Raw genomic sequence first — 25,031 nt, forward strand, 5'->3', positions numbered from 1 at the left:
GGCCTCATTTTATGGGGCACCGCAGTTCCAGCCTCGGCACTCCACTGGCCCGCACCATCAGGCCCCTTGTTCAGCCAGCACTGCCCGCAAGCCCCAGCCAAAGCTCTGCCAAATTTCACCACCTCCATCACCTGAGCTGAGCAGGGCTTAGAGCAACTCCTGTATGATGTGGGCTAGGATAATTAGTGGCGACCACACAGAGCTGCATTAAGGTGCAACGGCCATGTTCGGTGATCGAGCCCCGGCCTCCAGATTTTAGTTTTTGATAATTTTATTACTAATTGTAATTTTACAACTCAATATTATTGTAATCTATTTTTTGCATTAGATATTCCTTAACTTTAAATAGTTTAGTAGAATGATATTTGAACTCAATATTTTTGTTATTTTAACTATATATCATTATCAATATTATGTTGATATTCAGACTTCCTTGAAAAGTTGCTGCCTGGTTATGTTTGTTCACCTTACATGCTGTCTTGGCCTCCTGGTTATGACTTTTCAGCTTGACCACCTGGCCCCCCAGCCGCCCACCTGCTTTTGCTCCTTCTCCATGCCTTTTGCCCTTTTCTTCTTGCTTTTGCTCCTGGCTTTCTGCCCTTTAGCTCATTTTCTTGTTGCCTCTTTCCCACCTTTCCACCATGTGCTTTCATTTCCCTCTCTTGCCTCAACTTCTGCTTCTTAACATCTTTAGTGCCTGCCTTCGTTCTCAATCTCTCCACTCTGTGCTCACCATCTAACTCACACTTTTTGCCCTGATTCTCTTTCAGCTCTCAGCTTCTTTTCTGGTGCTTTTTTCATATTTTTACTGCTCTCCAAACCTGCCTCTCTTTGTTGCTTTACCTGTTACCCTGGCCCTCCAGTTATGTCTGGCCCTTTTGGACCACTCTTTAGCTTACAGACCTGGATTGAAATCACCTAGAATACAATCTGTCTCTCGTCCTTCTCCACTCCTTTTGCTCTTTTTTTCCTTTGCACCTGCCTTTTTGTCCATTTGCTCTTTTTCTTGTTGCCTCCTTTCCATCTCTTTCTCCTTGTGCATTTACCTTTCTTTTGCCACATTTGCTTCTTATTCTGCACCTTTTTACCCTTTTACTACCCACTTTTTCTCACTCTCTGCATTCTGAACTCACCATTTGCTATCTTATTCACATCTTTTGCCCTGTCTCACTTTCTGCACTAGGCTTCCTTTCTGCTGCTTTTTTCCACCATTTTTGCCTCCCTGCAATTTTTCCTATCTTTACCACTTTCTTTCTTCCATTATTTGCCATCTTTCTTGTCCCCTGCATTGTGCCATACACTCATGTGTTTCTTTGCCACTTCTCACGATCTCCCACTGCCTACTCCTGTCATGCCCAGCCCAACCCACTAACCCCAGAATCCCTTCCCTCTTCTTTGACCTTCTTAATGGGGGCCACAGCGCAGACACTCTGCTGGTGCACAGAAGGGGGAGCAAAGGAAATTATTCTGTGCTCATTCTGCACCCCAGATGCTACTCAGTCATTGACCTCCACATCCTGAATGGCAGACAACCTTACAGTTTCCGAACCCGAGCTTCGCCGACTTTAATTATAGGTGCATTGTTGCCCAAATCCCTCCTCCTCACAGTGCACATGACTACATCCCACAGAAAAACCCCATGCAAAACTCTTCCCAAGCGTGTGAACGTACCCTTCACAACACCACTGAACAGAATACACACCACACCCTGTCTTGCCTTCTCACCCACACTCAATCTTTTTTCAGACACGCCACGTGAAACTGGGACCTACTGCATGTCTTCTTACTGGACAACCTCTTTTTGCCTGAAACCTGTTTGATTCTGACTTTATTCCAAACATTACAATGACCCTTTCTCCCCCAGACTTCAAGATTACAAGACAGGACAGAATTCAGAAATATGGTCGGACTAGCCATCATCTTTAAAGAAAACATAGACAACTCTGTCATTTCCACCAACTCCAGAAAGCTTCTGTCACACCTGGCATTCAAACTCATCAATGACTATCACAGCCGTCATTGCCCGAATGAAGCTTGACTCCTCCTCAGTCACATTATCCTCCTCAGTCCCCTTAACTTCCACCTGGATGACCTCAATAAACCAAACACCAACAACCTCAAGGAAGATATGACCACTCAGATTTACCCACACTGCAGGACATTTTCTTGACTCAGTTTTAACTAACTTCTCTGTCTTCATGGTGGAGAAGCCCACACCACCGACCTGGACCAACCACTCCCTTGTATGCCTCGACTTGCACCTTCCCCACCAATGTAGAACCTTTACAACAAAAACCACCCAATGTAACTGGAACATGATCTCCAAGGAAGCCTGAACCAAAGAGCTCCAAGCCAGCTGCCTACTACACCAAGACAACCTCTATAGATTAATACCAATTTCAACAGCTGGATCACCTCCTGGACAGTCTACCTGGCCTTGCTCAATACCATTATCACCATAAGGACCAGAAGACTTGGGACCCTCCAAACACCACTGCCAGCAACTAGAATGCAAGTAGAGACACATTCACAATTAAATCTGCAGAACCACCTATCAACCAGCCCTCTGAATCTACCATCAGAAACTCAGATCCAGCAAACACTCAGCTCTAAATGCAAAAAACTGAGAACAGCTCCAATGACTTCAAATAGATTTTTTGCAATAATAAAGTACTTCACATTCCCCACAACTGTAATCCCCATACAGGATCTTGGCACCCAGCTCTCCACCTACTTGAATGATAAAATCAGCACCATATACTACAATTATGTTCTTCAACTGGACCTACACATCCTCACCGCCCTGCTACTCCTCCAATTCGATGAGACACACACCCCAGAAAACACTATAACCTGCTAGCCCACCATCACCACATCAAAAAACACTACCATTATGTGCTCCTTACACTTGGGAGCTCCATCGAACACATTTCGAGGCTTCAACTTCACCAATGGACTCAACCTCATATGCACTGCATTCACATAGATACTTAATAACTCCCTCCCCACCGTCAACTACTTGAATACCTGGAAACACACCAACATAATACCCTTTTAAAGAGACCCTTAGCACATCCAAAGGTTCTTGGAAACTAAAGGCCGAATTGCTTCAATCTTTTCAAAAGCTAAAGTTCTGGACATACTCATCAACAAATGACTGGCTACCCACCTCAAAATCAACCACTTTCTGGACCCCTCGCAATGTGGATTGTGGTCTAATCACAGCACCAACACCACCCTCATTACCGCCACCTATTACATCCGGATGATGTTGTCTGGGTAGACAGAGGAGACACTGTGGCATTTATCCTGCTCAACATCACAGTCACATCCAACACCATCTCCCACATGGACCTGCTCTCCTCACTGGGTGCACACAATCAGTCAGCTTACCACTATACACCTCTGCCTCCAAAAACTTGACCTGTGGAGTCCCCCAAGGATCCTCGCTCAGCTCCACTCTGTTCAATGTGTATGTGGCACCACTTGCCAGAATCATTTGAGAGCACAGAATCAGCATAATCACCAGTGACACCCAGCTCATCCTCTCCCTCTTCGACGACACCTTCAACACCTTACAAAGTTCACCACCTGCATGCCTGAAGTCTCCAACTGAATGCAGTCTAACTGTCTGACACTCAAATCTGACAAAACAAAGGTGGTACTCTTTGGAAAGGACACCTCACTATGGTCCACATCCTGGTGGTCAGCCAAACTAGGACCAGCACCCAAACTATCTAACCAAGCCAGGAACCTAGGAATAGTGGTGGACATTCAACTCTTGATGACCAACCAGATCACCACCTCCTTTTGTTTCCACACCCCAAGCTCATCAGACAAACCTTCAGAAGGCTCCTGCTCAAAATCCGCTTAACATCAGTCTGTCACACAGGCCGTGATTGCCAGGAAGCTGGTCTATGGGAATTCACTCTATGTCTGCATATCTTACATCTCACCAAGAGACTCAAAGCCATCCAAAAAGCAGGAGCCTGGCTTACACTCAGATTCCCACCCTGCACCTATAACCCCACATATCTGAAAGACTTCCACTGGCTCACAGTCCATACGCATGCACTCTTCATCACACACACAAACACCCACACAGACCCAACACACACCCACACACACACACCCTGCAGAATCAAGTCCAGGATTATCTGAAAAGCTGCATCAGCTTCCACATGCCTACCAGATACCTCCACCCAGTCAGCCTCCTGCTCACCCCAATCTTTTGCATCCAAAGAGCCAGAGCTGGCAGGAATTAATTCTCGTACATTCCCCTAAAGCATGGAACAAACTTTCCTGCACCTCAGAACCGTCAGGTCAGTCATTGATTTCCACACAAACAACTGAAAACCTGGCTGTTCAAATAGGCCCCAACCAAGACTGCACCATCCTTCTTCAAGTGCCAGAATACCCTTCTGGGTGATATGCCTGCCATACAAAACATATAACATAACATAATATTGCAATAATTTTATTGAGGGATAATGATTCTGTGCATTGCATGTAACAAAAAAGTGATAACGTTTTATCTGTTATCTTGGTTTAAGATATTTAATTTAATTTTGCAATATTGTACCTTTGCAAAATACATGTCTTCCATTGTGACATAATGTAGATAAATACAAGTGTTGTATATATTGTGAATAACATACTTTCTCACACAATTGTATGTGTAGAGTTGGTTTAAGACTCTTAACACTTACTCACTTCAGACATATATATATATATATGTATATATATATATATATGTAATATATATGTGTGTATATATATACATATATATATATATATGTATATATATACATATATATATATATATGAATCGAAGCAACAAAAAAAACAACTCAAAACTAAGGGCTTCATTACGAGGCTGGCGGGCTGACTGTCCACCTGCCCTATGGAGAGGAGACCATTGCGGAGCTGGCGGTCCTAGTCCTGGACCCATTACAAGGTTTCCACTGGGTTGACATGGTAAACCTCAGAAAACTGAGGTTTCCTCTGGTCAGCCCAGTGGAAACCGTGTGGTGGCATTGACATCGGCTCCTAATAGATCCGAGGTCAATGCCATTGCATAGAGACCCTTGGAATACACACTATCGGCCATAGCGGTCAGTGTGTTTTCTGAGGGTGCTGGGCAAGGGGGTCCCTCCACTGGGTTGCACCAGCCTTTTTGATGGCAGGATCCTGCAATGGAAAGGCTAGCAGAAACAGGAGTCGTGATTAGCACGGCAGCGCAGAGTTCAGCATCGCCATGCCTGACCATGAGTCCAACCGCCGTCAGCCCCTCAGGAACCAAGTTCCTGGCAGTAATGTCTGTCCCCTGGCAGTTTGACCGCTAAAGTCATAATGTAGCAGTCAGACTTCCTGGAGTGAGGCGGTCCGAACGCCACCGTGGGCCGCCAGCCTCATAATGAGGCCCTGGATGACTAGATCTGCTGAGAATTGTACCTTATGTCCTTGATGATCTGAGTCAAGTTGTATCACGCTAAATCGGTGCTGAGAAGGATGCAATGCAAGGTCTTGTGTCAATTGCATCATGTTGCATTAGATTTGATAGAACTTGAGGGGCGCCTCTTGGAGATCAGGACTCACTCCAGACAGAGGCCAGCTGCAGGACTCTGGTAGGTCCAGCTGTGGATCCAGTCCAGCCGGTCAGCTGGGCAGTTGCAGGGAGGCCTCTGAAGCTTGTTGTATCCCTTTGGGTTGCAGAGTAAGTCAACCAAATCATCCTCGGAGTCACTCTGGTTAGCCTGAGATGAAGGTAAGTAAAGTAGGTCAAGTCTTCCTTCTAAGACTGTAAGGCAGTCCTTCTGTAACTTCCACAATTCCTGCAGTGTTCTGAAGGGTGCTCTGGAGGTCTAATATTTATACCTGGTGCCAACCTTTGTGTAAGGGGATTTTCTTTCTATCCCTACATCTGGTTCTTGAAAGTTCTTCCTCTTCCATTGTCAAGGCTCCAAATCATCTTGAGTGACAAAAAAGACAGAGCAGGAGGCAAAGCTATTTGAAGTGTAAGTGGGACTGGCTACAGCACCTCCCAGTCATCCTGTCAGGATGGCCCATCATGTCCACGACCAAGCCCCCTTTGAGTTACTGTCTGGAAAGCAATACACAAACCCCAACAACAGAGACATTTGCTGTAATGAGACCCAGGAGACTGGCAGAAGACACAAATCGTTGGGACAAAAAAATGACACCTTTCTAAAGGTGGATTTTTCAGAAATGTGACTTAAAATCTGACTTCACCATTAAAGAGGACTTAAGATTACAACTCATTTTAGTGTAAACATCATATCCCTATCTCCTCTTAATCTGAAGTCATCACTTATTAACTATAATAAGGTAAGTCAGTGTTAACCAATGTGAGAGATAGACTTTAAGGCAGTGAAACGACATTAGGAGTCTTCACTGCCAGGACATGTAAATCTTATGTACACATGTCCTACATTTTAAATACAATGCAACCTGCCCTATGAAACTTTAGCACCTTTCTTAGGGGTGACATGTGCATTAAAAAGGAATGATTAGGACTGGCAAAAGCTTTATTTAGTCAGGTCGAAATGGCAGTTTAAAACTGCACCACAGGCTGCAGTGGCATGCCTGAGACATGTTTTAAAAGGCTTCTGTAGTGGGACTGCTGCAGGCCCTCTAGTTGGCAAGAAAGTGATAGACACAATGCTTGAGTTAATCCCTTCTTTACTTTATAAATGCTTTAGTATGTAGCTCTAAGTGGGAAAGGTATGCCCAGACATGGGTCTTGGGCACACTTTCTTGCTACAACCAAGCTATACCTGATGATGAGTCCATAACAAGGGCAAAACCAATCCTGGGTTACTTGTGTTCTGGTTCATGGAGGACCTCACTTGGTAGTTCAAGTTGGACTGCTCTCACTAGAGCATGGTGAAGGCTGATTTGCAGATAGCTGGGCTTTAACTGAGGTGGCAAGGTGTGCAAAATAACTATATTTTGGGATGCGGTCCGAGTAATTACTGGTGGCTGAGGATAATTCAAGAATTCCATCTATCACTTTCTCTATACTTTAACAGGCCCACTAGTAGCATTTAATTTACAGGCACTAAATACATGTAGCACTATTTAGTGATTTAGTAGGGATTTACAAGTAAATTAAATGTGTCAATTAGGTGTATGCCAATATTATCATGTTTGAGGAAGAGGATGCAAACCTTAGCACCATCACCACTGAAAAAGTGCACAAAGTCCTAGAACCAACAAAGATCAAATCAGCAAAACAGGAGAAGTGAAGGCAAAATGTTGAGGGAATTTCACGTGAAATATGTCAGGCTTAAAACTTACTATGTATGTATGCAATTAATTTTTAATTACAGGTAATACACTGGTCACTTTTTTCAGTTCTACCAGAATTCTGAATGCCATTTATGGTGCTAATTATACATTTATATATATATTGTCATATTTTCATGTAAAGATGCAGGTATGTTTGCTTAGCCAAGTAATTTCATTTGAATTTTTACTTTTCCTGTTATTTTGCTTAATTAGTCTGGCTTTTAAATTCCTCCAGTTAGAAGCATCTGCATTTTCTTATATTTTTTGTGGAATCTTCACATTATTTGGCAAGGTAGTGAATTCATAAATGTGTGGTAAATGCTGCAGCCATAGAAATGCATAAACCCACTGCCTATCACCATTGACCAACATTTATCCACAATTTAATCATGAATATTCTCATTCTACTAAAAGCCCAGTCCCAGTGTTAGCTGCAGTTTCAAGAAACGTTTTCAAGTTAACTACCCAAAATATCATCCTATTTTACCTCAGCAACTGAGAATGATTAAGCTTTTCGTTGTGATATTATTGTCGTGTAATAGCTGAATAGTGAAAGTAGGTGCGTAATGAGGAGTTCGTCTTATTGTGAGAAGTATATAAAAAATCTTTTCCCCTTTTTTCATCGTGAATGAGGGTCGTGATAGACTATATATGTGGTGTATGTCAGGTTATCTAATGTTAAGATGAGACTATAAGGTATCTAGATGATACCATTTGGTAGCTATCTGGTAAAAATGTTTCTTTCTTTTCTTTGGTACTAGATGTGGATTTCTATTTGATATAGGATACAGTGGGAGAACATATGCATTTGGGTGATTATTATTACCGTTTGACATTGAATCTTTGCGGATAGATAAGGTATCTATTTATTCTGATACAGGTGTTTCTATACGATTTTGGGGTGACACTATAAATCTAGTGGTTTTTGTGCACTTTGGTTTACATGTGTTTTTCTTGGTTGTGTTTTGTCACTAACCTACTGAGCATGTTGTGGGTTTTGGTATGCTTATTTATAATATGTTTGGTACTGTTTTAACACAGAATTGGATGCGATAAGTATATACTTTGTGTGTTCACTGGTGGTTTTAGTTGTAAGGTGATAATGTAGTATTTGCTTTCCTCTCACACATTTCAGATTTTGGATTAGTAGTTCTTATCTGGGTTTTTACACACAAAATTTAAACTTCATGTTTGAGCATTTTGGTCTTAACTCGTACAATATGTTTATAATTACTAGCCCTGAAGAAGTCGTATGGGATGTAATATCTCCCAAGACGAAACACGTGTTGGCTGGAATTGCAATTTTCTTTGGATCAATGACTACTTGATGTGAAGACACATTTCAAATAAATTACTGGATTCACCGGATGGTTTTTTAATTTTGTCTATTGTGACATGGACTGATAAAAAAAAAAAAATCCATTATACTTATACACCAATTTTCAGAAGTCAACAAGTGGGGGGCCTCATTGTGTGTTTTTCTTAGTATGTGAGGTTTACTTAAACCTTTAAGGGTTGGGTGTTTCCCTTTTGGGGTTACCCCGTTTAATAATACTTAGGGCTGATTTGTATCCTGAGCGCCATATTCCCTCATCTATACACTCCATTATTTGTATCTATTGTCCCTGAGGGCCCCACATAGACCTTTATTCAACTTCTGTCCGGGACTATTCATTGTGTGAACCAGTGAACTTAAGCATACAGTGTGCTCGTGCCCCCGTGTCTTGTGTAACACAGGGCTCCTCACTGTAGAGGGAGTGTGGCGGTGCTAGACGCTTTAAGGAACTGCTAAGATCCCTAGGGAACCAGAGGAAGTGTCCTTGGAAAAACAATTTATGGTGCAAGGCTGCTAAGCTGTGATAAATCTGCAAGCTGCAGTCAATCACAATAAAGCTGCAATAAATACCTTGATAAGGTTGCTGATTTGAAAGGAATAATAAGGGACTGGAAATCAAATAAACACAATGGGTGTGTATCATCCACTGTCTTGAGTTTCATAGGACTCCTCATTGCAGGGAGAGTTGTGGCAACACTAAACGCTTTAAGGTGTTGCTAATATTCCCTGGGAACAAGGGGAGCTGTCCTCGGAAGAACAAAGCAACGCTGAGGTGCAAAGTCGCAAAGTTGTGATAAAGTTGCAAGCTGCAGTAAACCACAATAAGGCCATATTAACTAAATAAATATAAAACACTAAATAAACAAACAAATGTGCAAATACAAGAGGTGTTCACTAATTGGATCTGTTGAAATTAACTTACACTAAACCTGTGATTGGCATCATACATTTTACTAAAGCACCCCACAGATATATAATTGTGGCATACTGGAACCACTAATCTGAATTTTCTTGTAAATTCCCTGTAAGTATTTGTAGGCACCGGCTACATTAGACACATGTACTGTACTAATTGAGTGCCTCAGTGACTGCAATGAGGTCAGCCAAAAACAGGACCAGTGTACAAGCCTCCGAGAAGAAAAGAAAGAGGGTGGATGCTGCACATAAAAAATATCAAGTGAAAGATGGAGGCAAGGGCCCTCGCGGAAGACAGTCTCCTGTTAGAAGAAGAAGTACGTATGCATAATTGTGAGGACAAGATTAAAGATGACCCACTGCAGCCCCCTCATCAAAGAGAGATGGGAGCTACAGGTGAAGCCCCAAATAGTTTAAAATGCTCAAATTATTTAAAGATCTCTGACTACTTTCAGTTACAGGAAAAGGAGGATGTGTGGCAACACACCCTTGGTTTTGTCATTGGCACAGTCCTTTCCTTGGACCCATCTAGAAGCCTGAATCTGAAGGGGAACATTTTACTGATTCGGGCAGGGAACAGCTACTATGATCGCTACCCCCACCTTTGACCCCAGTGGTCATTGTTTCCGACACATTTAACAGGAGTGAACCCATATAAATACTGACTCCAACTTTATCTCAACCTGACACAATCCCATTGCAAAGGGCTATGGGACCAGATGTCACTTCAACAGGTGTCCTGGCCAAAGTTGGTAATGCAAGCTGCCGTTCAGGTTTCCTCTCAACTTTTAACATGTTTCAAGCTTATACAGATAACTCCTCCATTTTCAACGTTCAAACAAATGTCCCCTGTGAGAGGGCCAGCCGAGAGTCAGAGTGACCCCGTACAAGCAAACAAGGAAGTGCCCCCCCCCCAAATAGTCCAAATAGGCTGGGTGGCCTAAGGCAGAGAGTCACAGAGTGGAAGGCACAGAGTCCATGAAACACCTCACCATGGCCCCCAATGTTCTCTAAAGCACCGTACTAAACGTGATGCAAGCCATCGTGGAGTCATTAAACCACCATGCCAATAAGATGGACGTTCAAGTTGACTTGCTCAATACGTTTGCCATCATTATGTCAGGAATAGACGAAAGCTGAAGAATTTAAATGCTCCGATTAAAAGAGTCCAAGCCAGGAATGACAATGATTCTACAGTGTGTTCTTGCAAGAAGGTGATCGATAAATTGGGGCGACTACCTGCTCTCTTAGAGGAGTTGGTTGAGGAAATAGGAATTGTGTTACATGAATTAAAACCTGCCAAAGGGGCACTCACCCAAGGTAGGGTCTGAGAATGCAAGAAATGCTATCAGCCACAGGGAGAGCTATAAGTTGGAAATGGTGCAGAAGCTGGCACCTACCAGCACAGTATCCCACACGGATACAAGAAAGGCTCTCCAAGCCATGCGAAGCAAGCAAGGGGGTACTGAGATCATCAAGGATCCAAGTGGTCCAGACATCATGCAAGGCTTTATGGCCTCCAAGGCCTATTACCCAATGTTACAGCACCCCCCACATGACAAAGTGGAAAAGAAAGAATGCAAGGAAAAGCAGAAATCAGAACTCCATTACCAAAGGGCAAGCCCATGAAAGAACCAAGGAAGGGTGTTGTGGCCCCATGCAATCTGAAGTGGACATAGAGATCTACGGGTCTCACGAGGGCCCAGTGCCGACATTGGGTGGAGAAGATCAGCTGGGTCTAGAGGTGAAGCATGCAGTAATCCTGAAGCCAATATTGTTATCACTGTTGGGATCAAAGGACTGCAATCTTCTTGTCAAATGACACCCTCAAACAGAGCCCCACCCTGGCATATCCAGGTATGGCTCAGATGAGCAAGGATAATTTAATATCACCGTTTTACCCAGATGCCAGTGTTGCCAGGGAGTGGAGAGAAATCCTATGGGAAGAGATGTTGACAAGTGATATAATTCCACCCTGTGTTCAGGAGGATAGCAGTGCAGGGATGCCAAAGGCGGAGAGCAAAGAATCCACCCAGGTGCTGTGGCGGTTCACAAACAGCTTAGTAGCCTGGAAAATATTCATCCACTGGATAGGCTGGTGCTGCAAAAAACACCATCTCCTGATCAAGGGGACCCACTGAAACATGCATTAGAAACCCTAATAAAGAGAGAACCCCGGAGAGGCTGATGGGAAATGGCAACGCCACTGCCGAATATGGCAGACCTAAGGCAAGATTGTTGTGGATTCCAGAGTTCAGATCAAGGGAAGCCACAATATTTTAAATTGCACCTACATTCTAATGTTAATCAAGGGCCTACCGGGCCTCACGGGAGTGGAATCCAGGACATTTTCTCCATTAAATTCCTTGCAAAGCAAAGCAAGTATCAGAGCCCACTCTGGATACTGTTAACTTGTCAAACATCTCAGCTAAAATCATGACCTGAAAGGAGCTGTTGAAGAGCTAGGCATAAAAATTACAATTTTTCATAAGGATAGTTACCCATTGTTACTCCTGGTACAAGACCAGCCTGTTAGCAAAAGGGGAACCTATTTTCCAACCCACTAGCAGCAAAAAGCAGAGCAACAACAAGTATTTACAACCCTGAAAAGTGCAGTGCGCCAGTCGTCCAGCAGAAGTGGAATTCCTGGGCTGATAATTTAAACAACTAAGGCCTCTGTGGCAGGACGCCCAGGAACAAGAGTGGTAATTAAATTGGATGAAATAAAATACTGGACCTGAATTCCAAATGCTCTATCAAACGGACTGCTATGTGAATTGAAACAAAAAATTCTCAGGGCACTGTGCTATAAAGAACAGTTCCCTAAGTGTTTGCTCCTGGAAACTTGGGGACCTTGTTCAGAAAATTGATGAATCATTGCTGTTGGAGTATTTTAACAAATTTGACATCATTGCCATACAAGAGATGTGGGCACAATCCAGCATTCCCTTAATGGGGTTTATTGAGTTTAATAGGCTGGCAAGTAAAAGCAGCACCCATGGAAGAGCGAAAGGTGGGCTGACAACTTACGTGAGCTCCACATTTCCTTCAAAGGTCACAATGCTAGACATAATGAGCCTTGGTTATCACCTGGGAGATTGAGATAAGCAGCAGACAAGCTTGTCCATCCTGGTTAATATCCACAATATCCCAAGGGAAAAAAGAGGAATAGTTGACAAACTAATTAATCTGCTCCTGCGGTGAAAGGGTGATCTGTGGATGATGAACATGGTATTCACAGGCCACCTCAACCTCAATTTCTTTCAGGATATAAACAGGGAGGAGGAAGAAGTGCTATATGCCTTGCCTACCTCAAGCCACCTCCCACATAAAAGACAAGATAAATATGGGAAAAAACTTGCAAGGGCATGTGACCAACCTAGGATGATTATGTTAAATGACCGTTTCCCGGGGGACACCCCACCATCCTGGACAAGGTGTTCGGACTCGACAACTTCCTTCTTCAAATACACCATAGTAAGCACCATTTTTTTTTAGCAGAATAATTGATTTCAAAATTGATTAGAGACCGGAGAGTGATCATCTTCCACAAAACATCTGGCTCAGTGCCAACACATCAGCACTAGAAAACGCCTGAACAGTGCAGGCATAAGTTCACACGAGAACCTAAAAAGTCCTAAATGGAGACTGGATGACATTCAAGATTTGTCAAGTAAGGTGGTGGAGATCCTGAAAGAGGTTTCAATCAGTGAACAGATTCCAATAAAGGCCTGGAAATGCCTTTCAGATTGTTTAGTGGCAAAGCACCCGGTCAGCACCTTGCATGAGGGCTCAAGTATTAGTCATCAGAGGAATATCATCTGGCTGAAAGCAATTCAACATACTAAATGACAGATTAATAAAACCCTCTGACAACTGAGGCATGCTCCACAGAATCATGCACTGTTAAAGTGTCTTCACCACGGTCGTAGGGGATTGAAAAGAGAGGTCTGGCTGTATGAGAAGAGGAAACTTGAAGAGTTATGGGCAAAACTTCTTTTTTCCTCAAAACGAAATGACCATACGCAATTCTGGAAGCTAATAAATGAGCTTGGCAATGGCCCCAGGGTGGCAAATAGTGCTAAATGAGCGAGGAAGAATGGCTAAACTTTCTGAGAAAGCTCTATAAAAGAAGCACAGATATTGTCTCCTCCCTGGGATGTCACATAGGCCCACCAGACACGGCATGTATAGAAAATAACAGCAACAATGTCTCAGATACTCTTAAATATCCAACTGCTACACTGGTAAAAATAATTGAGAATTAATGTACCAACTGTGCCCCTGGCCCTAATGGAATACTGCCAGCTCGCTTGAAAGATAACATCACTTTCTGGGCAAGCTTTCTGACCGAAATGTTCAATCGTATATTGCAGACAGGAATCAAGCAAAAAAGCTGGAGAGGGTCAGTTATATATCACATCTTTAAAGGCAGGAGAACAGTGTTGCCAAGTAACTACTAATTGATATCCCTGCTAGACGTGGATCTCAAATACTTCTCAACTTTACTCCTCCCCCTTCAGAGTGGGCAACTGAAGGCAGACGGCTGCTGATGAACGAAACGGGATTCATAAAGAAGAAAGGGACATTTTCCAACCTGATGACAGTTGGCCTCAATATGAAAAGAGCAAGAGACACCCATACCCCATTGTTTATGTGCCTCGTGGACTTCAAAACTGCTTTTGATTGTGTCCCCCGGGAGAAGCTTTGGGAAAATCCACAACATTGGGGCATCCCGCAAAAGTTACTGAGGTCAACTCAGCTGCTATATTCAAGTACCTGGGTGAAGATCAATGCAGGGGACAGTAAGCACCTTTCCAGAGGAGTTAACACATCCATAGGGTTAAAGCAGGGATGTGTATTAGCCCCACTGCTGTTCAATTTGTTCATCTCATATTTTTCACCATTCCTTGCAGAGGTGACGTTGCATGCACCATGTCTTGGAGGATAGGAGCTGTGTAACATCCTATATACTGATGATCTGCTATTGTTAAGCAACACCTGAGTAGATCTACAAAGATTGATAAACAGGCTAGCAGATTATGCGGCCAATAATCATCTGGAAATTAATCTTAAAAGACTACAATTACACTATTAAACCTCCAGATTTCAAAAAATAGGAAATGGCATGTTAACGGGTCCACGATCAACAAAATAACATCATATATGTATTTAGGGTTTACACTGGACTTAAGGGGGGGTCCTTAACTGCACAAAAAAGACTATAAAAGGCAAAGTGGATGCTCTAAATTTTGCCTTTTCCAATCTAAGGAAAAATCTGTGGGGCCATAATCTTAAGGCACTGATTACAGTGATAAAATCTAAGGTGACTCCCACTTTAACAAACAGAGGGGAGATAATGTTAGGGGAAGATGCAGCCATCCTAGAGAAGGTCATATTGTGAACATATAAGCAAGTGTTTCAGTTACCAATGTCTGCCTATCCCACTCAAAAAAGCCTTGAATTATCCCTCGTAAAATAACTGTTAGCCAGACAAGATGCCTTTGTTAGATGTTGCCATTATTTAAGGAGTGCCCCTGAAGAGACACTAGCACACCTCGTCTGGGTCAAAATCAATCATAAAAGGGAGAAAAGTCACTTTGCCAAATACCAACAGAATAGCATAAAGAACTTTGGTATCTCACATCTTTAGCCACTGAATGTTAGTGACACAATTTTCAAGAACAACCTGAGTAGATGCATCCAGCAGAAAAGCCATCTGGAGGATAGAAAGTCCTTAGCAAAATGAGCCCATGGGTAACTGGTGATAAACTTGTATGAAACCCGTAAGGAAGAACTCTATTTTGAGGCGGCAGTCTCTCTGCCCACCAACAAGGAACTAATGAAAATTCAATTTGGTCTCCCCCTTAGATTTTACCCCCAAATGGCAGATGAAGGGACAATTGAAGAACAAACTGTTACGCTTGGGCCAGCAAACAATTGAGACATTTATGCATATACTCTGTTAATGTGCTCAGTTATTGATATATTGCAGGGCCCTGTTGTGTAAAGAGTTCATAGTCTTCAGAGTAACATACTGCAAGTCGACAGCCATTGAGACTTTAAATCCTGAAACCCCTGTTTTGAACATTCGTTTGGAGCAGTACTTAACAATTTTTAACAACCAGATAAAGGCAGTATCTGTGATTTAAACAAGGTATTGGACAATGGAAAGTGAAAGGCTGGACTGAAGGGTCCAACTCCCAATTTAGTGGGTTGTGTTGCTTGGGCTTGTAATGCATTATGAATTACTGACTAGGCCAGGTTGCTAGGGAAAGAGTTTGAGGAATTGACTCCCAACCCAACCATTGGGTGCTGGAACGGGTTGCTAGGGGTTGGTCATGAGGATCATTTACTCCTAACCCGACAATATAGGCAGTTTTAGCCTCAGGCATCTGCTTTTGTTAGATAGTCCCTACCCTAGGGAGGATCCTGGCTCTTAATTATTGGTGCCTTTTTTATGTTTGTGCATCACTTTTTCATATGCCTTGTTGTGCTTGCTTGCTCACCATAACTGCACCACACACTTTCACATGACTCCTGTGCTCAGTCAGGTTGCGATGGGCATGGCTTATTAACTTCACATTGATAGATTCTGCCTACTCCTACTATTTAGGCAGTTTTAGCCTCAGGCATGTTAAATGGTCCCTCCCTCAGGGAGGATCCTGGTTCATAATTACTGTTGTTTCGCTTTTTATGTTTGCACATGAACTATTCATATGCTTTGTTGTACTTGCTTGTTCTCTAAGATTGCACCATGCACTTTCATAAGATTTGCTGTGCTCAGTCAGGTTATGATGAGTATGGCTTACAAATATTGGACTTTGATAGGGCGCTTTTGGATTTTTATTATTGCTGCCTCGTTCCTACGTTTGCACAATGCACTTTTTATATGTCTCACTGTGTTTTGACAGCTCTCTACGACTGCACTTTGCACCTCTATCGGATTTGCTGTGCTTAGTCAGGTCACAATAGGCAAGCTTTATCAATTTCATACTGTCAAGTACTGCTGAATTTTGAGCAGTTAGACGAAAGTACAGTTAGGAACATGTATGTCTTTTTTCGTTTTTGTGTTTCAATAGAACGTATGATTTCAAAACCGAACGTATGATTTTAAAATTGCTGATTTGTTTTTGTTTATGGTTTTAATTAACTAATAAACTACTACACTGCTTAATTTAAAACATTTTGAAAAATATATGCACTTCAGTAAATTCTAGTAAACAGATTTATTATCATAAGCACAATTATTTCCAATAATAATCACTCAATTTGGAATAAAATGCATACAACGAAATTATTTTTAAAACTGTGGTATAAAAATTACGACCAAAAATATGTAATCTTCTATCAGTCCATTAAGTATGATTCAAATACCACAGGAAAAAATGTCTTTCTCCACATAATGTTTGCTGTGTGATGGCCACCCTTGTAACAAATTTTTGAAGCACATGGTACATTTTTTGTGTTAGTTGTTTTTTTTGCGTGCGCCTACCCTTTACAATGTTTATGTATGAAGGCATTCTCACTGTGAGTTTATAAAGAATTCAGAGTCCAAATACTGATGCTCATGCAGAGACCATTAAACTGTAACTTTATCGTTTCTGGGGGTGAACCCTTAAAGCAGTGATTAGCATGCTCTGCAATATGAAGAGGGTAAGTACCCCAGTTTCATGGAATAGTCTCTCTTGATACAAGATGTAAAGCATCCTGGATGACAATTTGCAGACAAAACTCATTTATAAAGATTTAAAAAAACACGTCAATATGGTTATTGAAAGTATAAAATCAGATTCTTATTTGGATTACTATCGAAAGAAAGACACAATATCCTGTCTGGAAGGCCGTCTTGAGATCACATTTCAAAAGGTCAAAGGGATGGCATGCAACGGATTTTATTTTCATTATCTTTTATCACATAATGTTTTATAAACAATGCAGCTATAAGACCATGTATGCTTCTAGAATTCGAAAATAACTTGTAAGTTTGGTGGGTGATAGTGAAGAAAAGTCTCAAAGAGGAGCCTGATAGTAACTGAACCTGACATACAGACAAGAAGAGTGATGAAGGACCACCTGTTCCGTTCTGTGCAGGCGTTCTTCAAATAGACCCTCTGCGCCTTGCGGACCCCTATTTATTTTTCTTTGACACTCGGAGGAGCATGAAGCAGCCTATAATGGTGTCAGTCCTGTAGCTTACAGCACAAAAATAAAAACAAAAATAAAGAATTCTTAATGTAACCCAGAAATATCATTGTCTATCTAGTAAACGTCCTTTTTTATGCCTTTAAGTAACAATGTCATATCTAAGAAAGATGCTGTTTTGGTCAGCAAAGAGGACCTAGATTTAGTTTTTAATCTTAGCTGAATTTTTCTGAAGGATATTTTCTGGTGTGATATATCAAAAAAAATTATATATTCAAATTTTTGAATCCTTGGGGTGATGCAGTAGAGATCCACCTGTCATATGTTTCTGTAGCGCCTTTTAGTATGGAATTGTAAGTTTGGAGGCATAAAAAAGTCAATTGAATTTTTGGGGGTAATGGTGACGTTTTCTCTGTAGAAATAGCCTGCGTGTCTCAAAAACAATGATGTACCAGCGTTTAGGTTGGCTTGAGAAGCACTGCGGCTTAATGAGTTGCTGGTGATATGCAGGGGTCCGCTAGTCATGAGTTCCGTTCTTCCATTGGGGTCACTAAATTGAGTACCTTTAAAGTGGGTAATAGTAAGCCCGGTTAATAGCAGTACTTGGAAACAGCTGCCCTGCGATATGCAGCACTACCTTAAAAAATACAAGATATTTCTTTATAATTTTGTGATGTATTTTCTGTCGAGTCTGTAGATTTCAAATTCTAGGTAAAAGCTATCTTGAGAAGGGCTGAGACGTTCCTTAGTGTTCCAAGGATGTCCCCTAAAACTTTCCCTGACACCTGACCTGTCCTTGTGAAGTATACCAACCGATGTTTCCTTAGGCCCAGTCACAACAGTGAGTGCAGAGAATGTCAACAAAATCATTTAGGCTTACTTTTGAAGGACGGTTTTCGGTAGAATGCTCGGATCCAGGTATCAATGAAATGGCACAAACAAATGTCCAAGCAGCGGCAAAAAGCAGTGTCTCCATTTTATCTTTACAATAAGTGATATTTTAAACAACTGATGGGTCAATCGGTCTCTCCTAAGCATTTTTGGGGTCAGTACAATTTACCTACCGGTGGGAAGCTACTGAAAATGTACGAGCACGTTACACAGCTGCAATATCTGATCAACAGGGGGAAAACGGAGAATGTTTTTTGCAGGCGATTTGTTAAGTCTTTGGTTCACATCCATTCGGTGGTATTTAATGTGGCAATCAAAAGGCTTTCATGGTCATAGTACTGTCGCTTACATTTGCTGGGCGTGGTGTGTAGTGGGGATGAGACTGGCTAAAGTGTGTCAAGCACGTGAATACTTACACCGCTTTGGTTTTCAGTTGCAGGGACACACTGCAGCTTGACAGGGGGAAAAAAACAACAACAAAAACAAAGGGTTTATGCGTGGCCTCAGCAAGGTGGTGCAATCTGCAATTGTGTTGATCACCATCAACAAAAGGGGCACAACAATTTATGCAATGCCACGGCCAGTACAAAATGGGGTAAAAGAGTCTCGGTAAGAGAAAGAATGCTTGGCACACTGTACAAGACAGTGGCTGTTCTCAGAGGATGATTATTTAGCTCTTCCCTCTCATTCCTTGGGGCAAGCACTAGGCATTGTCTCCCCCTCCCCCCCCGGTGTAACAGGACGAGAGCTCTACTCTCTACAGTGCCATACTTTGGTTATTGCTGGGCAGGGCAGTAGATTTGCAGTCTTGGCAGCACTGCTTGCTTGGCAGTGATCTCCATGGTAACACACGGTCATCAAGTCCGGGTTGTTTTTACTGATTCATGGCAGATCCACAGGAATTAGGGCCGTCTACATCCTTCTTCAGTTTATAGCAGTGCAAAGCTTTCATGCAGTTATCACCCTGCCTCTATAGAAAGGCATCAAAATGTCTGACTTGGTCAATCTTTTTTTTCAAGCCGTATAGGTTCCTCTTGAAGTCAGATGTGAATGTCAAACCGACAGGGACCCATATATGCCCAGACCGTAGTAATCATGGCCTGCTCACCTGACGACAAGGAAATGGTGCTACACTTTAATTTCGTTAGGGATCGAACCAGAATGAACTGCCTCTTTCTCAAAGAACTCGTCTGTGTTTTAGTAAGAGGCCTTCCATCACGTTCTCGGTCTCGCAGCTTTATTGTAGATCACAGGAATACCATAATGTCACCACAGATAGTGCATTTCACGGAGACAGTGCTCCAGTCAATAGGTTGCTGTTGATGGGCTTCTGCTTTCCTCTGAGCTGACCACTGGTGGCGAGGATAGGCGCTCAGCACATCCACCTTGTTCAGCTGAAAGCAGTGGCCAAACAACACTTCCTCCGAGTATGACTAAGACACTAAGGCAAACACACCCGTGCTTTGTGGAGGACTATGAAGAAAAGGTTTCTGACCTATATGCTGCTTGGCAGTTTGGACCCAAGGCTTTTGGATTCATGCTGTGAGTCTCACTTTCTGTAGGCTCTACTGCAGTAGACCTGGTTGGGAACTGCCAGTACTTGCATTTGAAAATAAGGTCTCCTGCTGTGGAGCCCGGTTAAGCGGCTCTGGGCTAGTTAGGTTATCATATGCACACAAGTGTTTGCACTGGGAGGGAATGGGACTACTTTTTAACTCGGCCAGTTATCTGCACACAGGTGGCGTGTTGCAGAGGGGACATAAATAAATTGTTAATAGCATGTGGGTTTAAAGAAAAAAAGTTCCTATTTCTTTTTAACTGGAGTGTGGGTATGTAGTTCTTCACTGTCAGTATGTAGTGCTTTCCTGTAGTGACTGTGGGTCAAAGCTGCACCAAAATAAAAACGTCCGATTGACTGGACCTCAAGAATAGTGTAGCATAACCTTCAACAAAGGTCCTGGGTTCAAATATAATATTGATTTTGTCATATTTACACTCCTAGATGTACTTTGCATTTTTGTCATATTTCTCTGAGTTAGCCCTTAATCAGATTCGGGCTTTGAACTACCCTGTAGAACCAAGTTGATTAAATTGTTGGTCAGCGGGCATGAAAACGCCTTCCCCATACAATAGTACCATTAGGAGGGGTCAGGTCTGTTCCTGGGAGGGAAAGAAGGTGGATGCAGAATCTCCACTGCTTAGTTTTATTTAGACTGCATGAGAAACATAGGCATGCCCTTCCCAGATGAAAATATAGGAGCAGTGGACCTCTGGACTCACTATGTCCAGGAGGCCTCTTTGACGTTTTGATAAAAAGTCGCCAGTTTGAAGGACCAGTTGTGGACATTCTTACTGATCACGGTGAGCTGTGTCCATTGACTATTTGAATTAATCTTTTCAAAAAGTCTCAAGAAGTTGTGCAGGAGGGATGGGATAGAGGATGAGTGATCATGTGATGTATTTTGATTGGGTGGAGGTGCCTACATTCTGGAACTTTCCTCCCCCACTTAAAACCCCCGCAAAAGGAAGAGACAGAGAGCACTGGAATCTTCAGGAGTCAAAGACAGACGGATCCCGTGTGGATATACTCTGCAGGAAGTGGTGGGACTTTCTTGGCTATGTTGATTCGTACTTTATGGCTGTGTGTCTCGAGAGCCAGTGGCAGTGGCCTCCCTACTATAGCTGTTAAACAGTAGAGGAGTGGACTCTGCTGGGGATCCAAAAGGAGAGGTTTTCTCTGGAACTTCTCTGGGTCGGTCCTCTTGGGGGCAACCCCTAAAGAGGGAACCCCGGACTCCTGGATACACAGGAGTCCTACAATTGGTCAGATGGTAATGGGGCTGGGGTTTGCAGACATGAAGAATAACCTGCCTTGAGAGCCACAGAGTGTTGCTGAGGAAGACTAGGTTTGGGAGTCATTTGTGTAATTTGCTGTGACAAGATGACACGAAATTACAGCAAAAATACAAAAAATTATGCAAAATTATCTGAGGATCATACCGCAGCATTCAGTGCTGTTTTCTTAGCACACATTGCACCATTGCATTTACATTTGACCTGAGGATGAATTTTGCCAAAAGAAAATAGTGCTAAATGCAAAAGACTTGGACAATAGCAGCCAGCAGTTGCGTCTGTGCTCTACGTTCATTGTTCCTGTTGCCACAGTAGGATAGGGTTTCATGCCAAATGACTTACATTTACACTAAAGGGTGTAATTGCATAATATTCTGTAATTTCACCTCAAAAGAGTAATGCAAAGTTATCACATTTAGCCCGCTTAATTCTCAGTATAGTGAGGAGCTTTGCCTCTGAGAATCACAAACAGTGTGCAGGTACATAGTTCATACAGTGTTTTCCACTAATTGTCCAGACCTATATGGTGAACAGCTTTATAGACATGACACCAGTGAAAAATATAAAGCAGCGGGAGCCCAAGAGCCAGCCTGGCTGCAGCATTTTGAACCCTCTACAACTTCATCAGACCAATGTCTATATCCAAAAAAAGAGTTGCAGTATTACAGACGTCCCAGTATGGTAGCCTGGATCACCAAACAATTGACTTTTTTTTAGGAGAAAGAGCAAGATTGTTAGACTTTTCATCCTTGGCGTGGTCTCCCTTAACTTTCTGCCTCTGTTTCCCAGGTTGTTGATGTGTGCTGGACTCTGTTTTTGTTACTCTGGGCACTTTAACACTGCTAACCAGTGCTAAAGTGCAAGTGGTCCTATACAAAGTGTGTATGTAATTAGTTTATCTATGATTGGCATATTTCATTTACTAGTAAGTCCCTAGTAAAGTGCACTAGAGGTGCCCAGGGCCTGCAAACCAAATGCTACTAGTGGGCCTGCAGCACTGGTTGTGCGCCCACATAAGTAGTTCTGTAATCATGTCTCAGACCTAACACTGCAGTGTCTGTGTGTGCAGTTTTTAACTGTAAATTCGACTTGGCAAGTGCACCCACTTGCCAGGCCTAAAGTGTCCCCTTTCTTACATGTAAGGCATTCCTAAGGTAGGCCCTAGGTAGCCCCAAGGGCAGGGTGCAGTGTATGGTTAAGGTAGGACATATAGTAATGTGTTTTATATGTCCTGACAGTGAAATACTGCTTAATTCGGTTTTCACTGTTGCAAGGCCTGTCCTTCTCATAGGTTAACATGGGGGCTACCTTTAAATCTGATTTAAGTGTATAGACATGTGGAGTTTGGGGTCTCTGAGCTCACAATTTAAAAATACATCTTTTAGTGACGAGGATTTTGAGATTGTGTGTTTGAAAATGCCACTTTTAGAAAGTGAGCATTTTCTTGCTTAAACCATTTCTGTGACTCTGCCTGTTTGTGGATTCCCTGTGTGGGTCAGTTTGACAGTTGGGCTCTTTGCACCTCTCTCTAGACAGTGACACAAAGGGAGCTGGGGTGTAGTTGTCATTTCTTGATGAGCCATCTGTGCTAGGAGGGAGAGGAGGAGTGGTCACTCACACCTGAAAGGACTGTGCCTGCACTCACACAATGCAGTCTCCAAACCCCTGGTGAGTGTCTGGGGCCTGGCCTGGGCAGGAAGGAGTTCACATTCAAAAGAGACTTTACTTTGAAGTAGGCCTACTTCAAAGGAGAAATTGGGTATAAGAAGGGAACCCAAAAACCACAGACTTTAGAAACACTTCTGGAAACAAGAGGAACCACTGCCTGGAGAAGAGATGAAGAGCTGAGGAAGAAGAGCTGCCCTGCCTGTGACTGTGCTTTCTGGAGCTATCCTGCAGTTGCTGCTTCTGCCAGAGTAAGACGGCAAGGACTGGACTTTGTGTGCCTTCCATCTTGAGAAGAAATCTCCAAGGGCTTGATTTAGAGCTTGCCTCCTGTTGTTTGAAGTCTCAGGGACAGCAAAGACTTCTCTCTGCCAGCACCTGAAGTCTCTGGAGAGACTCCTCCTCTGCCCTGTGGTGCCCATCCAGTTCCTGGGACCCTGAAAGGAGAAGCTGGCAGCCTAAAGACAAGGAAATCCACGCACAGAGCGCCATGCGGGGAAAAGATCGACACGACTCCGATCTGCAGCTGAAGAAACAACGCGCCGCCGGCTCCGCAGCTGAAAATCAAAATGCAACTGATGAATCGATGCACGGAGCAGGAGAAACAACACGCAGCATTGCTGACGGAGGCTGGGAGATCGCAACCAGCGCTGCGGGGTTTTCAGATCATCATGCGGCTGGATTTCCGACTCAAGTAACGCTGGGCGTGTAAAAACAACGCAAGGCCTGCCCGGACCCGAGAGTACTGACCGGATCGACTCATCGCTCTCCTGCAGAGAGAGGAAATGACCCTGCAAAAGGAGAAACAACGCAAGGTCCCACTCGTGAGTGGAATCAACACATCGCAAGCCCTTTTTGACGCACACTCACCTGTGTGGGGTTATTTTTAACACACCTAAGGTACTTTTTCATGCTAACAGTGTTAGTGTGTGTTTAAAACTACTCAAAGATTCTTTTTGCATTTTTATTAATAACTTAACTTGTGGATTATGGATTTTTGTCATTTTGGTCTTTCCTATTTTTCTAAACTGGTATTGTGTCATTTTGTAAGGTTTTCATTACGTTACTGTGTGTGTTGGTACAAATACTCTACACGTAGCACTCTGAAGTTAAGCCTACTGCTCTGCCAAGCTACCAAGGGGTTAAGCAGGGGTTAGCTGAGGGTGATTCTCTTTTACCCTGACTAGAGTGAGGGTCCTTGCTTGAACAGGGGGTATCCTGACTGTCAATCAAAGAGCCCATTTCTAACAGTTGTGCATTCCTGCTTGAGAAGAATCTCCAAGGGCTTGAACTGAGCTTGCCTCCTGTTGTTGAAATCTCAGGGCCATCAAATACTTCCCCTGCCAGCACCTGGACTCTCTGCTGAGGCTCCTGCCCTGCCAAGTGGCGCCCTATCCAGTTCCTGGGCCCTTGAAAGGTGATGTTGGCAGAAAAGAGCTGAAAGTCCATGCACAGACCACTGTGCGGGTACATTTTCGATGCACCTTACGTGACGCGCCTGAGAAAGGACGTGCCGTCGGTTTCATGGCTGAAATCAATGCTCCATCTGCATCACGGCTGGAAGATCGATGCAACGTGGCTGGAGAAATGACACGAAACACCCCCTAACAGAGGCTGATAATGACGCAAAGCCCACGGATTTTCAACGCAACATCGATGGGCACCGAAAATCAGCACAAAGCCTGCCGAACCCGAGGTGCCTGTCCGGATTGACTCATTGTTCTCTTGCAGGAGAGAAGAAACAAGGCACACCGACCCGACCAGAGGAGGAACGACACACGGTCTTGCTTGTAAGTGAGAAATCCACGCATTGCTGGTCTTTTCCGATGCACACTCTCCTTTGCGGCTTTATTTTGACTCTACCCAAGTGTCAGCATTCTCACTGTTTTCTAAGGATTAAGGGCCACATGTAGCA

The 25,031-nt window shown here is 43.1% G+C and overlaps 1 protein-coding gene across 3 annotated transcripts in view; it reads right to left on the reverse strand.

Annotated features, from left to right (window-relative positions):
* Positions 1-25,031, reverse strand: part of CNTN1 (contactin 1) — an 895,734-nt gene that overhangs the window by 538,372 nt on the left and 332,331 nt on the right. The window lies entirely within an intron of this gene.

The sequence above is a fragment of the Pleurodeles waltl genome, chromosome 4_1 (assembly GCF_031143425.1).
Source record: "Pleurodeles waltl isolate 20211129_DDA chromosome 4_1, aPleWal1.hap1.20221129, whole genome shotgun sequence".
NCBI classification, from domain to species: Eukaryota; Metazoa; Chordata; class Amphibia; order Caudata; family Salamandridae; genus Pleurodeles; species Pleurodeles waltl.